The sequence below is a fragment of the Triturus cristatus genome, chromosome 5_1 (assembly GCF_964204655.1).
Source record: "Triturus cristatus chromosome 5_1, aTriCri1.1, whole genome shotgun sequence".
Taxonomy (NCBI): domain Eukaryota; kingdom Metazoa; phylum Chordata; class Amphibia; order Caudata; family Salamandridae; genus Triturus; species Triturus cristatus.
Window position 1 is genome coordinate 555,772,751 of NC_140587.1, and position 22,479 is coordinate 555,795,229.

Sequence of the window (22,479 nt, forward strand, 5' to 3'; positions counted from 1 at the left end):
AACAAAGAAATACCCTTCTCACAAAGACTGAACATCTAAGAAAAGGCCAGAGAACAAAAACTTACATTTGAGAGCTCTTCCAGAGAAGTTATTACGACGACACATAAGGAAAAAAAAACCGAGCGGCCGCGAAAGTGATCACGATCAAACATCAAAGTGGCCGCGTAAGTGAAAGTGATTGTGTCAAGCGCGGCGCGCACGCCCGCGCACATGCACTGTAGCTCTAGGCTGGCCTGGTAGCACTTTTGAGCCCTCTCAAAAAGTCTCGCCAGACCAGCACATGCGCTGGGTCAGGCGAGACCTAAAAAGGGGGAAGAATGGGTGTGCTAGTGAAAAGGTAGGAAAATTGAATAGTCACAGATATTTAGAGGTTGCACATTTTTTAGGATTTGGCAATGGACTGGTAAAGAGACCAGTACAGGAAGGCCTGTCCCAAACAGATTATTTCCAACATTTGTTATAAACTTTTTGTAAAATGCATAAATGCAACATCAAGCGAAGGGAATGGGATGTGATACAGGCCCTAAGTGGGTGGGGTGCGTCGACGTTTCGACTTGGCTTGTGCTTAGAGGGTGACTTGTATCTCCGCTGCGAGTCTTCCTCAGGATGAAGGGGGACGGGGGCAACCTAGAAGTAAGAGATCAACTATAAGTTAAGTGGCGCGTGATACCTACTTCAAGAAAGAAATGCATAGCGGTATGATACTGACCTAATACTGGTGCCACAAGGGCATCCCAGGTAATGCACTGGAGCTTGGGTAGTTAATGGCTCAGTCAGGGTTTTCTGTGAAAAAACAATTCTAAATTAGATTGCATATGATTCTACAAAGTGGCGCAAGGTATGTGAATGCACTGATTGAGCACTCACCCAATTGTAGTGAGCTGAAATCCACTCATGAGGGCCCACCTTGTGAAGTCCTCACTGGTATTTAAAACCATGGATTAAATAGTGACATGGTCAGACATCTAAGTAAATCTATCAAGACCTACAAGTTAAAGGAAGAATAAAGCGCAAATTAAGAAGAGGAAATAATTGAAGGTTAGAGCTGCCAAGGTGACCCTGGTAGTAAGGGCAGTGAATCCAGAATGTTACCTTGTTAGAAAGGAGCCGAGCGCCGCACGCCTCGAAGAATGCCTTCTGCCAAGTTCAATTGCAAAGAAGAACTGGCAGAAGGCTTTCGTTTTAAAAGCCGGTATAAGCCGGGGAAAAGTGCACATTGCACGTTCCTCCCTCGCACATCATCCGAGGAGCCCAGAGCTCAAGTACAGAGGCCCAATGTAGATGCCAGAGTGTTAGAGGACTGCTGAATAATTAAATCGATACCGGCAGTTTTAAAATGTGTGCAAATATGTTCAAGGATGACTATACCGGTAGGAGGCTGTGTTGAGATCACATTAAGGAAATTTACATGTGCCTGTGAAGATGCCTCATCGGTGGTGTATACATACCACTTAAGTCTGGTGTTTACTTAAAACTTGAGTGTGCTCACTCCCTATCGGGGAAAGGGTCCAAACAGATATAACGATGGGGTGCATGTACAATGCACTTTGCAGCGTGGAAAATCGCAGTGGTATCGGCTAATCACGGGTAGTCGCCTATCTACAGTATAACTCAGGAAATGCATGAGGGAATAGTATGCAAAAGAATATGCAGTATAGAACCCAATCAGTGTTCACAAGGTTCTACAACATTACATGGGGATACACATTTGTGCATGTATAGGGGGTTCAAATTGCAACAACAATAATGTGTATATACATAATGCCATGGATGAGTGCACATATATTTGAGAGTGGTCTATATACATAGAGTGAGTGATAAGGAATCTGATACATTCTGCCTATTTACAAACTAAAAAGGAGGTGCAAGGTAGCAATCTAGCCTGCTTATTTACATCCTACTGGCTATACATGAAGTTTCTGTGTACGTAGATCTAAGGACCAAGGTCCTAGTGGGATGTGTTTAGCCAGTACTCAGAGTAGCCGCCTGTCTGGCTATCTCTTCATATTCATTCAACCCCCTAAGCGCAGTGTCAAATGTGTGAATCTATTTACACTCACAATAGTTTAGGGTATTGGAGAAATTCCCACCCCTTGGGTTCTTTTGAACTTTTTTGAAGACCCACCATTTTAGGCTCTTAGCCACGTGCCCAAAGATGGTGAAGTGCTCTACAAGTGGGGCACCTTGTACCCCACACCGTATTCTACTACAGTGTTGTAAGACACGGGTTTTGACTTTCTGCAATGTTTGCCCAATATACAGAAAGTTACAGGGGCATGAGATGGCATGTATGAGCCCTGAGGAGTTACAATTGGTGTGATCCCTCATTGTGTACGTGTAGTCATTGTGTTTGAAAGTCTTGATCTCCTTGGCCATTGGTCATGTTTTGCAACCCCCACATTTAAAATGACCCTTGATGGGGATAATGTTCCATAATGGTAGCTGGACATTGATGGGTTTGGAAGGAAGTAAAGATTTCACCAAAACGTCTCTGAGACTTTTTCCTTTTCTAAAGGCATGCATGGGGGGTTCTGGTATACCCAGGTCGTCAGCAACCAGGTGCCAGTGTTTGTTCACAGTTTTTCGAATGTCGTTGCTCTTAGTATAGTAGGTCGTGACACATGTGAATCGGTCCTGTGTGTGGGAATTTTTGCTTTTAGGCTCCAGAAGGTACTCCCTGTGGCTGATCCAGGCCCTCTTAAATGCCTTATTGAAAAGCCTGACCGGGTAGCCACGTTCAGTCAACCGACCTAAAAGGTCAGCAGACTCTGTGAAGTAATCTTCTTTTTTGGCACAGTTACGCCTAACCCTAAGGAATTGCCCAAAGGGCAAATTGTCCCTGTGGCTGTGTGGGTGATGACTCGAGTATCTTAAAAGAGTGTTACGTTCGCTTGCCTTCCTGTATAATGTGGTGTGTAGCCTACCCTCTTCTACCCTGATGGTAATGTCTAAGTAGTGCATTTCTTTTGTGTTGTGTTCTAAGGAGAACTGTATGGCAGTAGATCTAGTATTAAGCCAAGTATGGAAAGATGTAAGGAGTGTCTCTGTCCCTCGCCAAATCATGATCACATCATCTATATACCTTCGCCACATTTTGATGTTTTTTCTAAATGGGTTGGTTTTGTTGAATATAAATGAGTGTTAATAGGCATCCATGAAGATTATAGCTAGATTGGGTGCAAAACTTGCTCCCATAGCTACTCCCTTCGTTTAGAAGTAGTGGTCATTTTGGAAGGCAAAAAAGTTTTTTGTCATTGCTATTTCCAGAAATCTAAGAATGAATGCAGTGGGAACCTGGGTAGGCCTGGGCCTCTTGTCTAGGGCTGCTCTGATGACATCTAGAGCTGCCCTCTGGAGGATGCTCGTATATAACTAGGTTATGTCCATGATGACAAGTATTTCTTCCCCGCAATTAAAAGGGAAATCATCCACTAGTTTAATGGTTTCCATAGTGTCCCTGAGATATGCGGCAGTGTTGGTGGCAATCGGTTTCAAGAAGAAGTCAATGTACTTACATAAGGGCTCCAACATCGAGCCACAGCCTGAAATAATCGGCCTTCCTGGTGGTTCTGGCATGCGTTTGTGAATTTTAGGTAATGTTTATATTGTAGGCATGAGAGGCTGTGAGTTATTCAGATAGTCGTGTTCATGTTTGCTCAGGTATCCTTCTTTGAAACCCTCCTTGGTTATATGTTTGATGAGTGTTGCAATGTTGTTGGTAGGGTTGGAGTTAAGTTTGGTATAGGTATCCCATACCCCAAGTTGGTTTAGGATCTCTTGTTTATAGTCCGTGGTGTTTTGAATGACTATTGCCCCACCTTTGTCCGCCAGCTTAATGATAATATCAGAATTGTTTTTAAGTGATTCTAGGGCCGCACGTTCTGTCTTAGAGATGTTGAATTTGACATATTCTTTCTGGTTCAGAGAGTGCATGATGTCCCTCATAACTACCTGCTCAAAGGCCAAGATTTTGTGTGACAACATTTGGGATGGTGGATTAAAGGTAGATGGAGGTCATAGGCCTGTGTTTGTGAAAGTGGGGTTGAAAGGGATTTTGTTGAAGTAGTACTTAAGACTCACTTTCCGAAAGAATTGGTGTAATTCCAATTTCAAGTTGAAATTGTCAGGTAGGTTGGTAGGGACAAATGATAGTCCCTTTTGGAGTACATTCTCTTCCTCAGAGCTAAGGGTATGCCCTGATAGGTTGACCACCGGATTTTCTTTATCAATGGGACGATTATTCACCACCGGTAATGTTGGCAGCGAGCCTGAATATCGCCGTGTGTTTCGGGAGGGAGGTGTACCTGATTCTTGGTCCTGCCCCTGCCTCTGTTCCAGGTTAGTTCTATCAGTCCCCTGGGTTGCCCCCCGGGACGTCCTCTCCCCCTGTGTTCTGACCATTGTTCCTCCACTAAAAAATTGGGTTGGCAGTTGTTGTATGTATATCCTTGTGCAAATGTGCTTGCACTGGTACCAGGTATTTCGTTATCACAGTCAGAGTCGTTGCTTACTGAGGAGTCAGAGAAGGTGGCGTATCTACGGTACCCTCCCCGCCCTCTGCTGGAGAATCTGACTTGTGAGTCCTGTTTGTGATAGCCTACCTGTGTGTAAGGATATGTTGCTTTCTTGTCGTAAAGCTGAATGTCACAGCTAATTTGGCAAGTTTGGTTGTTTGTTTGAAAGTATCAAAATCCTGAATGGTTCTTTCAAGACGCTCTAATGGCTCTTCGGCATTAGTGAGCGCCTTGACATCTAAGATTTCCTTCTTTAAGTCAGAAATCTCTTCCATCAGACGTTTAACTTCTTCGAGGGCAGTTTCTATGCCTAGCACCATCCAGTGCCTTGAGCAATTGTTAGAGACAAAACTGAATTTTTCGTTGAATTTGGGATTGTCAATAAAAATTGCCGGCTCGTTCCTACCTTGGAGGCCAACAGGAAGGACATTAGCTTGAAGATATTTGGTCAAAACATGTCTGTGTAGCCTGGTTCGGAAGAGCTTTTCTTCTAGTCGTTTAAGTTTACTTATTTTATCAATTAATGTTAGATCAATGCCATGGGTAGAAGCTTCAAGAAAGCTTGAGCCAATCTGGCCCTGTAATAATTTGTCAATATAGCCTTCGCTATAGGCTAATGTTTCTCTCTCAGACATTTCCTAAAGTGATAAGGACGTGAAGTGTAAGGATAACCTAGGTACCCTAGTGGAGTCCTATAAATTACAGGACAAATAGAAACAGTTAATGAGGTAAAGAAGAAAAGATTTTTACATTTATGTACATATATACAAAAAACCCTTGCAGGCATGCCTGCACAAGATAACCATTACAAAATAATGGGGTAACCCAATATTCGCCACCGGTCCTGGGTACAATGCGGTAATGAAACAAGTGGTCTGTGACTGCTTTAAAGCAGAAATGAATTGCAATTTATCATTTATGTGTACCTTAATAAGTCAAACACTAGTAATGAATACCAAATTAAACGCAACAACATAGCATAGTTCAAGACATACAGTCAATGTCAACCAAAGAACGCCAAGAAATGTTTAAGTTTAGTATATTTAATTTCATATACTCAAAACAGATCAAAATTAATTTGATACAAAGTTTGCTCAAGGAAAAAAGGGGGAAGAATGGGTGTGCTAGTGAAAGGGTAAGAAAAGTGAATAGTCACAGATATTTAGAGATTGCAAATTTTTTATGATTTGGCAATGGACTGCTAAAGAGACCAGTAGAGTAAGGCCTGTCCCAAACAGATTATTTACAAAACAAATGACATATTTTTTGTAAAATGCATAAAGGCAACATCAAGCGAAGGGGATGGGATGTGATACAGGCCCTAAGTGGGAGGGGTGCGTCGACGTTTCGACTCGGCTCGTGCTTAGAGGGTGACTTGTACCTCTGCTGCGAGTCTTCCTCTGGACGAAGTGGGACGGGGGGCAACCTAGAAGAAAGACATCAACTACACGTTAAGTGGTGCCTGATACCTAATTCAAGAAAGAAATGCGTAGCAGTATGATACTGATCTAATACTGGTGCCACAAGGGCATCCCAGTTAACGCACTGGAGCTTGAGTAGTTAATGGCTCAGTCAGAGTTTTTCTGTGAAAAGCCAAGTCTAAATTAGATTGCATATGATTCTACAAAGTGGCGCAAGGTATGTGAAGGCCCTCATGAGTGGATTTCATCTCACTACAATTGGGTGAGTGCTCAATCAGTGCATTCACATACCTTGCGTCACTTTGTAGAATCATATGCAATCTAATTCACACCAGCACCATTCACATTCATGCTATTGCTCTGAAAATTGCTAACACTGCTTTTATTGCTTTGCCACACTCTGGTCAAGCAACCAACCTTGTTACATAACCTGCATGTAAACGTTTTTGCAGGACACACTGTGTTCCCTTTAGTATAAGCAACGTTACGAAACCTAAAGCATGTATTTGTTGTTTGAAAAATGCCCTGTTGTCTCTGTTATTTTGACTGACTTATCCTCTTTGATTTTCACTGCCCCTGCGGCTTCTGTAGATTTGTGTTGAAGTTCCTTTACTGACACTTTGACATTTCTATGCTTTTTGCGGTTTGTATGGTTTCATCAAGTGATGGATTGCCCATCAAAAGTAGCTTGTGATGTGTAAAATTATCTGTGCACTTACAGATATATTGTTCGCTAATTAGCGGATCAGTATATGCATCAAATTGACGGGAACTCATTTCTGAGTGCTGAAATGTATACGTCGACATCCTCACCACACCTTTGTTCCCTCTTGTTCTGCTTGATAACTACTAGACTCGGTTGAATGTCAAACCTGAGCTCCAGTTTTTTTAATTTTTCCATATATTCGTCAGGTTCCTCAACTCCTTCATTAACCGGCAGTGGTGGTAGATGCTTACATACAGACCTTCCTTCGAACCCCAATGAATGAAGAAGTACATTTTGTTTCTCTCTCAGGTCTATAAAGTGATTCCCAAATTGCTCCTAAGTACATGACATAAGCATCATACCAGTTTTTCCATGAAATGAGCGGATTACCAGGCACCTCTAAAAATGGTGGTGGTGATGTAACTGACTGCTATGCGTATACATTAGATGTGTGTTTATAGTAAAATATATTCAGAAAGAATCCTCCAATGTCTTACTGTACTGGTTCACCAAGTGTAGCCCATACTTTTAACAATGGGTCTGCACACCCTTTGAAATGACCTATATATGTCACAAACACAATCTAACTCCTCATAACTGTGTAAAGAGAGATTGGGATGAATTACTGAGTTACAGCATTAAACAGGTGTGGGCATCACCTCAATGTGCACATTTCCACAAAACTCCAAGATGTTCTCCCCCTTAATACGGCAGTGATGCACAACTGATTAGACACTTAAATTACAGGTGTGCGCATCACCATAACCTGCAACATATTCAATCAAGTACCTATGTTATTGTGTTCTCCAGGTGTGCACATCACCACCATTTGCACAATATACAGTTAAATCTTTATTTTCCAGGTTTGATCATCACTGCGATGTGCACAACATACAGATAATTCTTAAATACTTCAGAAAACGCTCTGTCCTAAATTAGACCGCACATCGGTGTCCGCTGCACTAAGTGCTGTTCTTTTATCAGCTAGTTTGCTTTTTGGGGGAAAAAATGGCAGCACACTGGCATTCGCTGCATTGTATGTCACTTTACATGTAAGCTAGACTAAGTATGGTAATGCTGGTGAGTAGGCATTCAATATTTCAGGCCACGCCGTACTACTTCATACGCTACAGTCTTTCTTGTTAAATAAAGCTGTATGAGCATTCATCAATCTTGTGCTTGCACACTGACTGTTTCAATGCCTTTTATGGGATACTTTCAAATAAGTAACTTGATTCAGAAGGCAGCAATAATGCAGATATCCTCAGTTTCACTCATCAATGTAAGTACCACAAGAAGAGTGCTTCAACGTCTTGTCGCAGTGTGGTAAGCTCAGTTGTCATTGTTTTGGGAAGACTGAAATGTAGGATCTGCAGTCTCTTACAATTCACTACCAAATCCATTGTAGTAAATTCTGTCTTAAACATACATTTACAATGAAATTTATCTTGGTGAATAAGGCCATTGTGTTGGCTTCTCTCTTACAGTTCCTGTAACTCACTTCCTTGCTACAAAAACAATTATACCAGTCACGCCAAGACTGTCAAAGTAGGGCATTTTAATTTGATCTGCTTCCCAAATTACCTTTGTAAGGTGTTCTGTGTAGAATCCTGCCTCAATGAGCTGTGATATTGTGCTTTACATTTTTATGAGTCTTGCCCCAGAAACAAGGGTGGAAAGATGGTGGCAGGTTATGCTGTCGACATGCAAACTGAAGTAGTGGAAAGTAGGTACCCTTTCCCGGTGTACTGTGCCCATGTGGCCTATCTTGTTGCCCTAACCAGAGCTTTTGACTTTGATTAGAACCATAGCGCATTATTTTGACTGAGTCAAGACATCTCCTTGGGGCTACTCATACCTTTGTATGGCTGAAAAAGGGTTTGTTGACTTCTGCATTCACATGATTAAAATTGGCACATATGGAGGGGCATGTCCAAGCAACATGGTTAACAGGATGCATTAGTTTGAGCTCCTGAGACAAGCCAGTGTAATCCTTCGCCATCCTGTTCCTATAAGAGGGATCCTAAGGCCCAGAGACAGGAGAGTGGTTACATTACCTTTCATCAGTTTAGATCCTCAGCAGGAAAGAACTGGGTGGTGGCCTATGTTACAGGCTTGTGCCCGCTTGATTCTGTCTGAGGGTTAGAACTCTGGGCTGTGAGCTCCCAGTTGCACCGTCCAATTGCTGCCATGTTGCTGAGAACGGCAGACTGGAGATGTGCAGCACCAGCTTTTAAGTGGGGAGCTGCGCTGGCACATGCGGATCATGTGACTCTGGCACCAATGCCTGCCTGGGTCCTTGGGAGGCACAAAGCCACAGCTGGTGCAGAAGTGCAGGCTGGCCTGGTAGCATGGTGTTGGAGGGATGACCTGGGTGCTGCAGAACTCAGTGAGGCCCTGCTGGCTGGTGAGTACTGGAGAGAGCCTGAACCCCTGGGGAGGAGTGTTCCGGATTGGGCATTTGGCTGAGGCAGGCCCTGTGTAGATGAGAGAGCCCTCCTAAAAAAAACCTGCCCCTCCTAGGCTACCCCTTTGGTTGGGACTTAGTTTTATGGAGGCTTGGGCACCTCGTGTGGGGAGAATGGCTGGAGGCTCAAGATGGGATGGAGCCTGAGAGAAGGCCAGTATTCAGAAATAAATCCTGAAGCAGGGAAAGTCACGAACAGAGCAAACGATCAGCACTGCTCCATACCTCAAATTTGAATGCATGAGCCCCTTCTTTGGCTATGGGGGTAAGTCACACCTACCTGTTGGAATCACCCAGGCCTTGTTCACATAAAGAGTTTGGGGAGCAGACCCAACTGGGCCCCTGGCAGGTACTACAGGAAGTGAAGAGGACACACAAAGGTCTTGAGCGATGATGGCAGTGTGAAGACCACTTTGGCAGTCCCATGGAGACTCGGCCTGACCTAATCCATGTACTGTAAGTGAATGGATTGGAACCCACTGAAACTGTTGTGAGGAATGATGGGTGGTCCTGAACAGTGAACCTGGTGGGCACTGATACAGTGTCCATAGGGACACAAAAGCTTTGTAGTAATCGGAGTAAAATTTCACTGGTGGTATGTGTGGCCATATAGAAGGTGGCATCCTGAGAGGCGTGTCTCGGTCTTTAAGTAACTACCCACAGGGGGGAGATACAGCACTCAAGAGCTCCCAACAGACCAAAATGTACCACTATGCAACAGGAGTAGAGAAGATATACCTTTAGAGGAGAGGCAGACCATGCTAGGGTTGAGGCCCCAGGTGCAGCTCTGACAGGAACCTGAATATTAACTGCCATTTAACCTTCAGGCAGATCTGAAAGAACAAATCAGAAACCACATCGGTAAAGGTTAATTTAATTGCATTCTGACTTTTGGCAGGTCAGCAAGAGAAGGATGCATACTGAAAAAAATAAGTGAAGGTGTTAGAAATGGAGGTTATGGATCTGAAGATGAAGGGAGGCTCCATCATTGACCTACTCCATCATTTAGGTTTTAGGGTGGAGGATGTGGAGGGGAGGTCCAGATGGAGTGTCCTCTGTCTTGGATGATTTTCTGAAAGAACAAGTCCAGAAAGTTTTTGAGAATGTTGAATTAGGGAAGTATTAAAAAAAGAGAGCCTTTCTGCTTGTTTCATTATTGACAGGGCTCATAGAGCCTTGGTCCTCCCTCCGCAGCTAGGGCCATCTCATAGGGGTATCATAGCTAAAATATTTAATTATAGAGTTAGGCACCTTGGCTTGTAACATGCTAGGAGACATACAGCCATGTTTACAACCTCTAATACACACTCCAACACTCAAGGGAGTGATGTGGCACAGCAGACAGAGTGGCAGACCCCGGAGCACGAGGCTCGCAGTTCGATCCCCCACAGCAGCTCATCACCATGTGACTCTGGGCTATAGCTGACTTCATCTCCCCAAAAGCCCCCAACCCTTAAAACCCTTAAGGGAGTGATATGTCCGCACTTTACAAATAAGAATTATTATGATTATTATTACTTAGGCAAGAACAAATACCTGAAAAACAGATGCTTTCGAAAGGGAGTCCCCTCCTTCTCCATTTTCCGAACTTCAGATGCAGGTCAGTCTAGTGATGAACGGAAATAAGTGCAACAGAGTAAGTGCATCAATCTGCTTCTTTCCCTCTCCACTAATACTCTAAAAATAGAGCCCTACCGCAATTGTCAGTTCTTGATGGTGCCAGAGGTTCTCATTCCAGGCATCTTAATAAGCCCTTCAGGGGAATTCTGATGAAGTCTGCTACATGCGGAGGTCGCCTTGTACTCTTGGAGTTTATAAATGCCATAATTTTTTTACAAATCTCATGAGACACCGCTGTACCGTAAGTCAAACTAAAATGACCACTGTGTTTTAATACTCTTTATTTAATTGAGTTGCGAATAGCCAAGTAGTAATTGTGCTATGAGAACATCATTATTAGATTTTTTTTCTTTTTTTGCTGGAACTAGTCTGGGGTTCGATCATGCAAGTTGGCTATTCATTTTTAAGGAAAATATGTGTCCAGTATATACAGTAGAAAACACACATATATGTCATTAACAATAATGTCACATACGTTCCCTGTAAAGGATGGGATCCAAATATTGAAATGAACCTTTGACACTTCTGGCAAATCAGTGGTGTGTGTAGTGCATTACAATTTAAGAATAAACTTCCAAATGACACACATGTTCTCATAAAACCAAAGAACTTGGGAAGAATGCTAACATGATATGTTTTAATACTTACCAATGAAAATGGAAAATAGCAGGAAGTGTTGCCAGTAGCTCCATAAAAACATCCCTTTATCTCAAACAAATTCTGGACTATTGGACTGCATCTGTTGGAAAAAGGGAATATGCTAAGGGTTGATATGCCATGAGTCGTCGTGTACAACAAAGATTAATTTTAACAAAAACAGATGTTTGGCCCCACAGTAACCCTGGCCTTGGTGAAAAATATTGTGGCACTCACATCAGACCATTTATTGGTCTGGTGGGAGCGCCACAATATTGGTAAATGCCAAGTTATGGCACATAAAACATTCCAAATTAAGATTGGCAGCTGCAGGTGTAGCTCATGTTTGTTATGCCCCATAATACAGACTTTTGCTCGAGTCAATGTGTTGTGGTGCTGTGTTTTCCATTTCCAAAATGCTCTATATTTTGGAATGAACTCCGTACATCAACGGAGCCCTAAACTTTGATACCGTCCTTATTACCTGCATGTTGATAAGATAGTTTAAGATTCTTAACCCTCATAATGTGCAGCTGGATTCCCAAAGTAGTAAGGCTAAACTCTGACATTAAATCTACATCCAAGTATAGTTTTACAACTTTTTGGAATGCTCAAAATCAAATTACAATCCACATGAAAGCCTCATTTGCATCTGATTTTTCAATTGGGATATCGTTCCTTCTGCACAGTTTTGTGGCAGATTTCTCTACCTAGGAGAAATGGAATCCTTGTGAAAAAGCACACTTTTCAAATATTTTTTCCTCTACGCAGGGAAACAAATGAACCCAATGTGTATCAGCCCCACTGTGTATCCGGTCTATAGGAGGATACACAGTAAGGCTGCAGCTAAGGTTAACGTGAAAGGGGTGGGCAGTGGGTGTTGTAGTGGTCGTTCCAACGCACCACCCATTGTATTTGACATTGCTCCCTATGTACATGGTTGGCGTACATAGGAGGCAGCACCAAAATTAAAACCAGGAAAATCCTGGTCTCAAGTTGGCAAAACGAGGAGAAATGCATTATTTCTCCTCGGTTTTGCTTTTTCCATGTGTGCTGCTTTGTGCAGCACACATGGAAAAAGCTAAATGCCATGGTTTCTTTATGTACAGGAAGGTGTCCCTTCCTGTACATAGGTATAAAAAATGGTAAACCCAAATAGGTCACTGGGACTTGGGTATAGGACAGTATAGTATAAAGGCAGGTCCCGATTGAACAATTCTTAAGAACACACACAATTAAATACCAGCAGGTATTAATACACAAAAACAAGTGCCCCACACAAAGGGGGAGAAAAGGGGGGAGAAGGTTGTGTGCATCAAGTAAGGGTTGGATGAGTGAAAAGGAAAGGTAGTGATAATATATCCCTTACACCATAATTTACATTAAAACCGACTTTTTTCAGTCTCACAGTTGAAAGATAACAATTACATAGCCATTGTTTGCAATACACTGTCACAGTAAAAAAGCACTGTTGATCAAACTGGCACAAAATGGTGACAAAGTCGACATTTCGACCCCAAAGGGGCTATCCCGAATAGACTGGTTAAGAGAGCATGCAAGAGGGCGTGGTTCAGCATCAGGGAAACATTGCTGACCCCCAAAGAAAGAGAGTGCGACTCTACACAGAGGATGATATGCGTTACAATGTTTTCCACTCGTAGTAACTCAATCAAGAAGGTCATAAACCAACATTGGGGCCTAATATCAGATGACTTGGAACAGCAGGATCTACCCATGCATTCCTTCAAGAAGGCCAAAAGTGTGAAGGACCATGTGGAACGATCACTCATAGATTCACCGGTGCAACCATCCATTCAGTCGTTATGGAATTTACCCCCCACACTTGGCCACTACAAATGTTGCCATTGTAAGGCCTGTAAAACGACCATTTAGACAAAACAGTTCATCCACAAACAGCACAAGATTGATCTTAAATCTTTTACTAACTGTAACACATCAAATATCATTTATGTAATAATTTGTCAGTGTGACATGATATATGTTGGCCAAACACAGCAGATGGTCAAAACTCGCATATTGCAGCATTGTAGCAGGATACGTTGCAAAGTCCAAGGGGCCCCCCGTCTGGAGCATTTCAGAGATGCACAACACGGGCCAGATGATCTCAAGTGGCTAGTGCTGGAAAAGGCTACCCTTGGAGCCAGAGGGGGCAACATTGAAACCATCTTAAATATGAGAGAGTGTAAATGGATGTACTGAATCGATTGGACTCTATACACAATGTCCTCAACGAACTGGATACCAGCCATGCACAGTTGTCCTACCTAGCATCTGAATAACCCATTTCTGAATGTGTCTATCTGAACTGATTGCCCTGCACTGAAAACCATTATTGTCTCATATAAGGTCCGAAGACTAACACTCTAACTTGCATGATGCGCATAATTAATGTATAACTCAGAGTGGAACATGTGATATGGTTTCTTGCATACAATGCCTATACATGATAATGCGTTTCTCCAGCCCCCCCTTGGGATTCCACTATATGAGGTACAATCCTGTTAACCATGCACATGGGCATCTGCATACACAAAGTTTTATCACTGAAACCATGATTGCATACATTGATGGCCATTCCCCCTGCAGACCTTTATGTATTCCATGTCTCTGTACCATTCGTCAATATACTTGTTGTCTGTAGACAGCACAGACCAACTATGTACACTGACGTTTTAATAGAATGGTAACAGGCAGGATTCACATGCACAATATTAATAATAACGATCAGCCTTCACGGACCAACTATGTGGAGGAGTCTATCCCATGTAATTGACACTCAGTCGATAGATCAGTTGGTTGCAGACAGCACAGACCAACTATGAATACCAGCGTTTTAATTGATGTAAATAGGCAGGATTCTTGCGGAATATTAATGATACCGATTAGCCCTCATGGACTAATTATGTGGAGGAGGTAATCCCATTTAATTGACACTCAGCCAGAAAATCTACACGGCAATAAGTGTTTTTTCACTTTCTACAATAGGCAAATATCAACTTCTGTGCCCCTCGGCTACAAGTGCTTTGCCCTATAAAGCCTCAATGTTATCCTTATGATGCATATTTGATCAGGCTCTGATAGACAACATGCAGGCACTCGATTTCTCGGGCACATTTCTTTTTGATTTTATTAATCACCGTGGACCTTATCCATGTATTGACATTCCACCGTAACGTCCATGCGCCAGTTAATTACCTTTCTGACAATTGAATAACTCATTCCTAGCCCTTAGGTCAACATCGTTTTTATTGAAATAAACTTGACTCGCTTTTTATTTTAATGTCCAACGGAGTCTTTTCACCATGCAGACGCCGCGACGACTTCAATTTTTGACAAGCATCGAGCGGCTGCCATGACACGATTAGCGCGCACATGGCGAAGACGAGCCCCTGTTTAAAACCGCCAGGCTAGTCAGTGCTCCATTTCCCTTGGAAGAGACGGACGCACTCTAAAGGCATAAGGTAATTATATGTGTAACCTTTCTCCGTTGCTTCCATGTAATATTTTCACTCTCTACCAGTCCCGTCCTCAGACCGTGCTAGTTGACAGTATCTGATATGACAAAGAGCAGCTTTCTCCATTCCCTATTTTCAGGTTGAAAGCACCCGTGGGGCTCTACAAAGGCCGTGACTGCGTTTCTCCTCCACAGGTAAACACGGTCTCCTTGTTTGTTTAACGTGCAACTTAATACAGTGTAGTTATTTCCAAGAACCAGTGGTGTTTGACCTTTGGTTCCTTTTCTTGTTTTTCCTTTGATCAAATTACAGCTATTTTGGAACCTTGGAGTTCATCTGGACCCAAGCCAACTAAAAATATAAAATATTTAATTTCCCTGTTTCAAGAGGCGATTTCCAGGGGGGAGGAACCCTCACCATTTATTCAAAGTAAGTCAGATGGACGGCGCTTTTGAACACGGTTTTGCATATCTACTAATAATTCTGTGTGATATTTTCCTTATGGCCCTCTTCTTGTCTTTCAGGTACCATCAATCCGCTCTCTGCTTTTGCAGCCTACAGGCCCGCCTACAGTATTTCCACCATCCAGTTGAGGGTGGTTCATGGTAATTTAATTATAGTTACATTTCACCTTTCTCTTTTTTATATGACAAATACACTAGACACTAAGAACTTCCTCAGTTAAATTCCAAGGTGCCCCACACTCAGTTCTGGGGAAGACCCCGGTGTAAGGATCTAAGCAGCCTACTTTGTTTTGGGGTTGAAACGTCAACGTTGTCACCGTTTTGTGCCAGTTTGATAAACATTGCTTTTCCACTGTGACAGTGTATTCCAAACAATGGCTATGTATTTGTCATCATTCAACTGTGAGGCTGAGAAAAGTTGGTTTTATTGTAAATAATGGTGTGATGGATATATTGTCAATACCTTTCCTTTACACTCTTCCAACCCTCACTTGATGCACACAACCTTCTCCCCTCTCATCTCCCCCTTTGCATGGGGCACTTGTTTGGTACATTTTTTCAGATTATTTGCTGACTTGTAAGCATCTCAGTATGTTTAATGTGATTAAATAACATTGAACAATAGAATGAGGGTGTACAAGTGTATTAATGCCTTCCTGAACATAAACATCTTTTTAAAAAATGCCATTTTGTAAATTTCATGTGTGCTGTATAAAGCAGCACACATGAAAGTTACAAAATGGCATTTTAGGATTGCTTATGTGCAGGAAGAGACACCTTCCTACACATAACCAATCCTCCCCTGCACATAGAGTGCAAGGGTGTCTGCGTTGGCACTAAGGGGCCGATTCTGATCCTGTATTTTTTTTTCCCGTACGACTTGTATCCATATTTTTTTCCGTACGAATCGTACAAGTCACGTCCGACCCGTGAAGTACGATTCATACGGGAAAAAGTACATACGGATCGGCCCGATCCGTACGAATCGTAGCGGGAAAAGTTTTACGAGACGGACCCGGACACTTTTCCGTTCGAATCATAAAAACACAGTCCGAGCGTACAAGTACGATCGGACCGGATTACCGATTTACGATTTGTACGGAAAACGTCCGTCCCGTACACGGGGAATGACTTGTACAAATGCAATGTCTGTGTATGCACCGTACAATAGCAATGTCGGTGTACGCACAGTACATAAGCGATGGCGGTGTACTTACCGTACATAGCAATGTCGGTGTATGCACCGCACATAAGCGATGGCGGTGTACGCACCATACATAGCAATGTCGGTCTACGCACCGTACATAGCGATGGCGGTATACGCACCGTACATAGCGATGGCAGTGTACGCACCGTACATAGCGATGGCGGTGTACGCACCGTACATAATGATGGCGGTGTACGCACCATACATAAGCGATGGTGGTGTATGCACCGTACATACACAACGCATGGGGCCGTATGTCTGTGCGACTCGTACCCCTGTACCGTACTGAACCACGGACACTGGAAAACAGCGCAAGGAGGGCCTATTCGACTCGCACAACACCACAAAACACGTCTACACTGCACAAAAAATGGAAAGGACTCACCTGGACACATCCAAACAGGCAAACAGAGGGGCAAACTCACAACCACCTCTTATGACACACCCACCAAAAATTCAAACTGAGCCACACCCACAAATGGACCAATAAAAAGGGCCCACACACAAAAACCATGAGCCTTTGCAACAGACTCACTGCAGCTACAGAGCACACACCAACAACTGCACCCATCCACCTTACCATATACACCTTCACACAACCTCCTTCACACATACCCCCTCTACACATTCACACCCACACCGTCACATTCAGATCCACACACCCACAACCATCCACACCCTCACCCCACACCATGCCCACAGACAAGTATCCAAAGTTCACAAGGGAGGAGCTGGAGATCCTTGTCAATGAAGTCATCAGAGTCGAGCCACAGCTGTTTGGAACATTGGTCAGACAGACCAGCATAGCTGAAAAGTCACGCCTGACGAGCTGTGCGTGTCAGCGCTGCTTGGACCAAACAAAAGTTGTCTTGACACACAGAATGATTACTTCACTATTGAATAGCTGTGTGTGTCAGCGCTGCTCAGATCCCCAGAATAATGCTTTTGCCTTTAACAACTGTAAGTGACAGCACTGCTCAGTCTAATACTCACTCACATAAAGTAAATACACGAGCTGTGCGTGTCAGCGCTGCATGAACCAAACAAAGGCAGTCTTGACACACAAAATGATTACTTTATCGTTGAATAGCTGTGTGTGTCAGTGGTACGTAAAGTAAACGCCCCTCACTCTTCACCCATCGTGTGAACGGCGCTTTATGCAAAATAAAGGACGTGGCTCCTCTACGTACAAGCGCGTCGTGCGCTTCAAGGTTACTGGGGCAACAGGAGACGCTGCGTTCCAGACGGACAGAGGTTTCGTCGTTGAACAAAAGATGTCATCAATGCTTCCTTAACGTACCAGGGCGTCGTGCGCGTCACGGTTGGTAGGGCAACAGGAAACGCCGCGTTCCAGACGGAGAGACGTGTAACCAATAGCGATGGCCTTTGACAATGGTGGTATCAGCAAGCAGAGTGACGAACGTTTCAGAGAATGTTGAACAAACACGCGCTTAGCACTCGAGATGGAAATGGCACGAGCAAATAATAGGTGAATCCAATTTAAATCATAATATGATGGCTGGAAGCTTTTAATTAATACATTTTTTTTTCTTAGTTGACGAAAACGCGAGGAACGCCGTCAAAGCTAATCAGCTGTTTTACACCACCAGCGCGTCTCTGAAAGAATTTCAGTTACTCGAATAAACACTCATACGTATATATTACACCAGTACAACGAGCGTTTAAATAGTTAGAGTGCAACGATGTGTAGGTGATAAATATCTCCTTTCATACAGAGAAGGTTGAAGGAAGAGGTGAAGTAGTCCCCAATAAATATGAGCCTTGAACTAAACGTTAGAGTCTTACTTGAAAGTTGAATTTTAGATCAATGTGATGAGGGTGAATTTTCAATCTTCATAAGTCACCGCTGTTGTCTGGAGTTGAGCTGCTTTCCCAGTCGTCGCCAGTGTTAAAAAGTACACTTCAATGGGTTGAATGATGACCCAGACTTCATTTGAAGTTAAGAGTAGAAGTTTAATTGAAGATACAGGTAATACAGCTCAGCCATCCAACTGCCAGCAGGTTCATCCAGAGATCTCTTAACATTCTTTTCCACAACATTCTTCCCATCAGCTCATGATGAGCTCACTCTAGAACCCCTACACCATAGCAATATGTCATGGATGACATCACCCATCTTTAGCATATTACAACAGTCTGCCTCTGTGGCATTGTTCCCTGGCCTAGTTTGAATTTTGCTAATGTGTGCTACCTGTGTCCACTGGACAGGGATACACCATTTTGCTTGTGCATACTCACACTGGGCAGTGCCTGTGTGGCTATTCACAACAACAATCTGTTGATGGTTGTTTGTCACAAATATGTGTTTGCAGCCCCACGAGGTGATGTTGTGTAAATGAAGCTATTTTTCAAGCACAGTTGTTGTAACCCAGAATAAGAGGTGTCAGTTCTTGATATGTATCAATCACATTGACTCAGGTATTGGGGGGGGGGGGGTGCGGGAGAGGCATACATGAGCAACCCTGATTTTTCATTGCCAGGTCTGTGTGAGAATTTCCTGTCCAAAAATACACTGTGCAGTGCCCCTGTGATGGTGGCCAGTGCTCAATGTTCGTGCTTTGCAGCCTGTGTAATGTTTTTTACCAACATGAATCCTGATCATACATTTTTTGCACCTGTGTGTGGTTCAGATGCAACGCATTTTGGACTTTGTGTGCTGACATCTGTGTGTCCATTCTGGCTTGCCATGAGGGTGTCCCCACAGTACAGCTGGGCTTTTTTACCAGCCAATTGCAGGCCCATTAGCGCATGCATTGTCCTGGGTGTGGACATGTGTGCCACTCCAGATGACAGGCAGTAGGTCATATGTGTAGCCAACTGTGTAATCAGGTGACGGATGGCCTGGTGACAACTGACATAATTAAAGTTGTTACTCTTACAAAATTGTACCTTGGCACTCACAGCACTTGTCAACAGTTGTTCATGTTTTAAATGTGGAAATTGGATGATTTGTGTTAAGTACACTGATGTGCCTGCATGAAAAAAGTCTAACAAGGAAGCGCACACCAAACGACATTTCAAATTTCATGGAACACACTGGCACCTATTCAAACAAGCCACTGTTCAAATTAAATGGTGTTGCAGATTCTCCATATACATGTTCCCACAGTGGTCTTGATTTTGTGAGACTCCTTTGTTGTTGGTGATACACACTTACGAGTCTCAAGACATCAGGAACTCCGTGGGCCCATGTATATCTACTTTCTGCAACACCATTTATTTCTAACAGTGGCTTCTCAGAAAAGGTGCCAGCTTCTTCAATGACAGTGTACATGTACTTTTGTGTACACTGCCTTGTGCGACATATTGCATGCAGCCACATGAGTGTTGTTTTCACGAAATGGCCAAATGGCACATTCCAAACATGTAGATTGTGTAAAGTATTGTGAGTCCCAAGGTAGCAACATTTGTTCGTTTTGTGTTCCAAAGGACTTACAGGTCTCTGAGTGTGGTGACACCTTGAGTAGTGAGGTGTGTTAGTTTACCTTGAGTGCATCACTACTGTTTCTTTCAGGCTAAACAAGAGGTGTCATGACTTCATTGTATTGCTGTACTCACCGTTTCACAGACACTAGCTTCTCAGTGTATTTCTCATTCAAGTTGTGGCCTTTTGTGTATGTATTTTCCTGGTGTCAAAATGGCATGGTGGGTCTAACAACTGGGCAGTACAGGGCTTACATATGTGCGGAGTAAGCTAGCTGTTACTCATGATGCATTGCCTGATATGCACTGTGACCAATTGTTCTTGTGCTCATGTGTCAGATGTATACAGGTGACTGATGCTTTTTGGTTTCTTCTCCTTGCCCACAGCATCATCATCTGCAAGCGAGGGAGACACCTGCATGGACCTTGAGGAGGGACCCAGCGACAGTGCTGCCAGTGCTGTGGAGTCAGCAGGAGCCAGTGGCACGGAGGGCGAGGGGAGTCAGTCGGAGGACCTGTCTGGAGGCGAGAGCATCTACGATGCCGACGGGTCCGAGGCTGAACTCCCTGAGGAGGCAGAGGATGCCCCAACAACTGGCAGCATCCCACCATCTGTACCCGCCTCCTCCATTGACATCACCGCCCTCCCAGTTGCTCCTGTCCCTTCTGTCCGTGCAGGGTCCCACCGTGTCTCCTTCGGACAAGGCACTGCACCCCCTGCCCCTGTCACCCCTGCTGCCCTCAGTGAAGAGTCTGTAGACACACTGCGCCAGTTGCAGGTTGGTCAGGCATCAGTGCTGCATGTCCTCCATGGACACACTAAACTGCTCACACAGTTGGTGTTGTTCGTGGAGGGCATGTCATCAATGATGTCTGAGCAATGCAGGATTCTGCGGTCCATGGACTCTTCACTGACGGAAGCAGTTTCTCTCCTGCGGCGCTCTGTCCCCCCCTACCCTGGACCCATCCACACTGCCCTCTCCCATGCCTGCCCAACGCACACACAGACAGTCACGGGCATGCACCCCAACAGACACATCCAGCACACCCCCAAGTAAGGCACTGCGCACACCTCCTGGCACGCACACTCAGGGGGATGTAGGCACACCCACAGGATCTGGGGGCAAATGACAGACAAGCAGCCACAGTCAGAGTCCGCAGTCCTCACAACCCATTCCCTCCAAAACAACTCCCCTTAGCTACCCTGCCAAACTGTCACCCAAAAGAGCTCTACATGGGTGGGCTGGCCCTCACCCCCACTGTGACACCACCCCGCAAGCAGGTGAGGAAGTCCCCGGGCAGGGGAGTTGAGTCCCCCCCATGTCCACCCCCTGCCCCATGACCACTGCACCCCATCCCTCAGCCACCCCCCCCTCCGTTGGCCCTGGGGTCTCTTCAGGTGCAGGGGTTACTCTGGACGCACTGGCAGCAGTGTGCAGCGCCGAGCTCACCTCCACCTTTGGCGCTGCCTCACCCCCTGTGGTGGAGATGTCCTGTCCTGCACCCACCACACCTACCCAACCCCCTCCTGTCCCTGCGGTGCCTGGTCCTGCCACAGATGATGCCCCCCCGGTTGACAAACCTTAGGGTTACTTTGTGCAGGCAAGGTAGGGGTGGACACAGTCCCCTACGTCCACCCTTGGACTATGAAAAAGGACTGGCCATTGGCCTTTAACCCTGTCACCAGGCAGGTCGCGCCCCCCATCCGCCACGCAGCCCCCTGGGTGATCAATCCTCCGTTGCCGCCTCTTGCCACTTGACAGTGATTGCCTCCCTTCCATTTCTGTACCCCTGCGCTCGTTATTTTGTGCCCCTGTGCTTCATTTCTGTACCCCTGCGCTCTTTATTTTGTTCCCCTGTGCTTCATTTCTGTACCCCTGTGCTCTGCTTCCCCCCCTCCCTCCGGGACCCTCGCCGTCTTTCCTGCTGTTTTTTCCCCCGCCGCTGAGCCCCTGCGGCCCCGCCCCCTTCAGCCCCATTGGCTGCCCCGCTCCCACCTCCCAGCTGCTCCTCCCTCACTCTGCCCCTCATATGTTGGCCGCGAAGCGGAGGTAGAGAGCGACCTTTGACCCTATCACCAGGCAAGTCGCTCCCCCCATCCACCACGCAGCCCCCTAGGTGATTAATCCTCCGTTGCCGCCTCTTGCCACTTGACAGTGACTCCTTCCCTTCCATTTCTGTACCCCTGCGCTCGTTATTTTGTGCCCCTGAGCTTCATTTCTGTACCCCTGTGCTCGTTATTTTGTGCCCCTGTGCTTCATTTCTGTACCCCTGTGCTCTGCTTCCCCCCCTTCCCTCCGGGACCCTCGCCGTCTTTCCCGCCGTTTTTTCCCCCGCCGCTGAACCCCTGCGGCCCCGCCCCCCTTCACTCCCATTGGCCGTCCCGCTCCCACCTCCCAGCTACTCCTCCCTCCCTCTGCCCCTCATATGGAGGCCGCAAAGCAGCCACGCAGCGGACGCGTGCAGCGGGCGCGCCGCTGGCGTGCCTAAGGCAAGCCTAAGGCAAGCCTGTCTGCGCCCGTCT

At 44.9% G+C, this 22,479-nt stretch overlaps 1 long non-coding RNA gene across 1 annotated transcript in view; it reads right to left on the bottom strand.

Moving 5' to 3' along the window:
* Positions 1-5,627: 5,627 nt before the first annotated feature.
* LOC146831189 (uncharacterized) overlaps positions 5,628-22,479 on the bottom strand; it is a 59,200-nt gene continuing 42,348 nt past the window's right edge. The window contains exons 2-4 of the long non-coding RNA XR_014961251.1: positions 11,377-11,467; positions 10,645-10,714; positions 5,628-5,940 (exon numbers count right to left, since the gene is read on the bottom strand). This is a non-coding gene — a long non-coding RNA (uncharacterized LOC146831189). The remainder of the gene's footprint in view (positions 5,941-10,644; positions 10,715-11,376; positions 11,468-22,479) is intronic.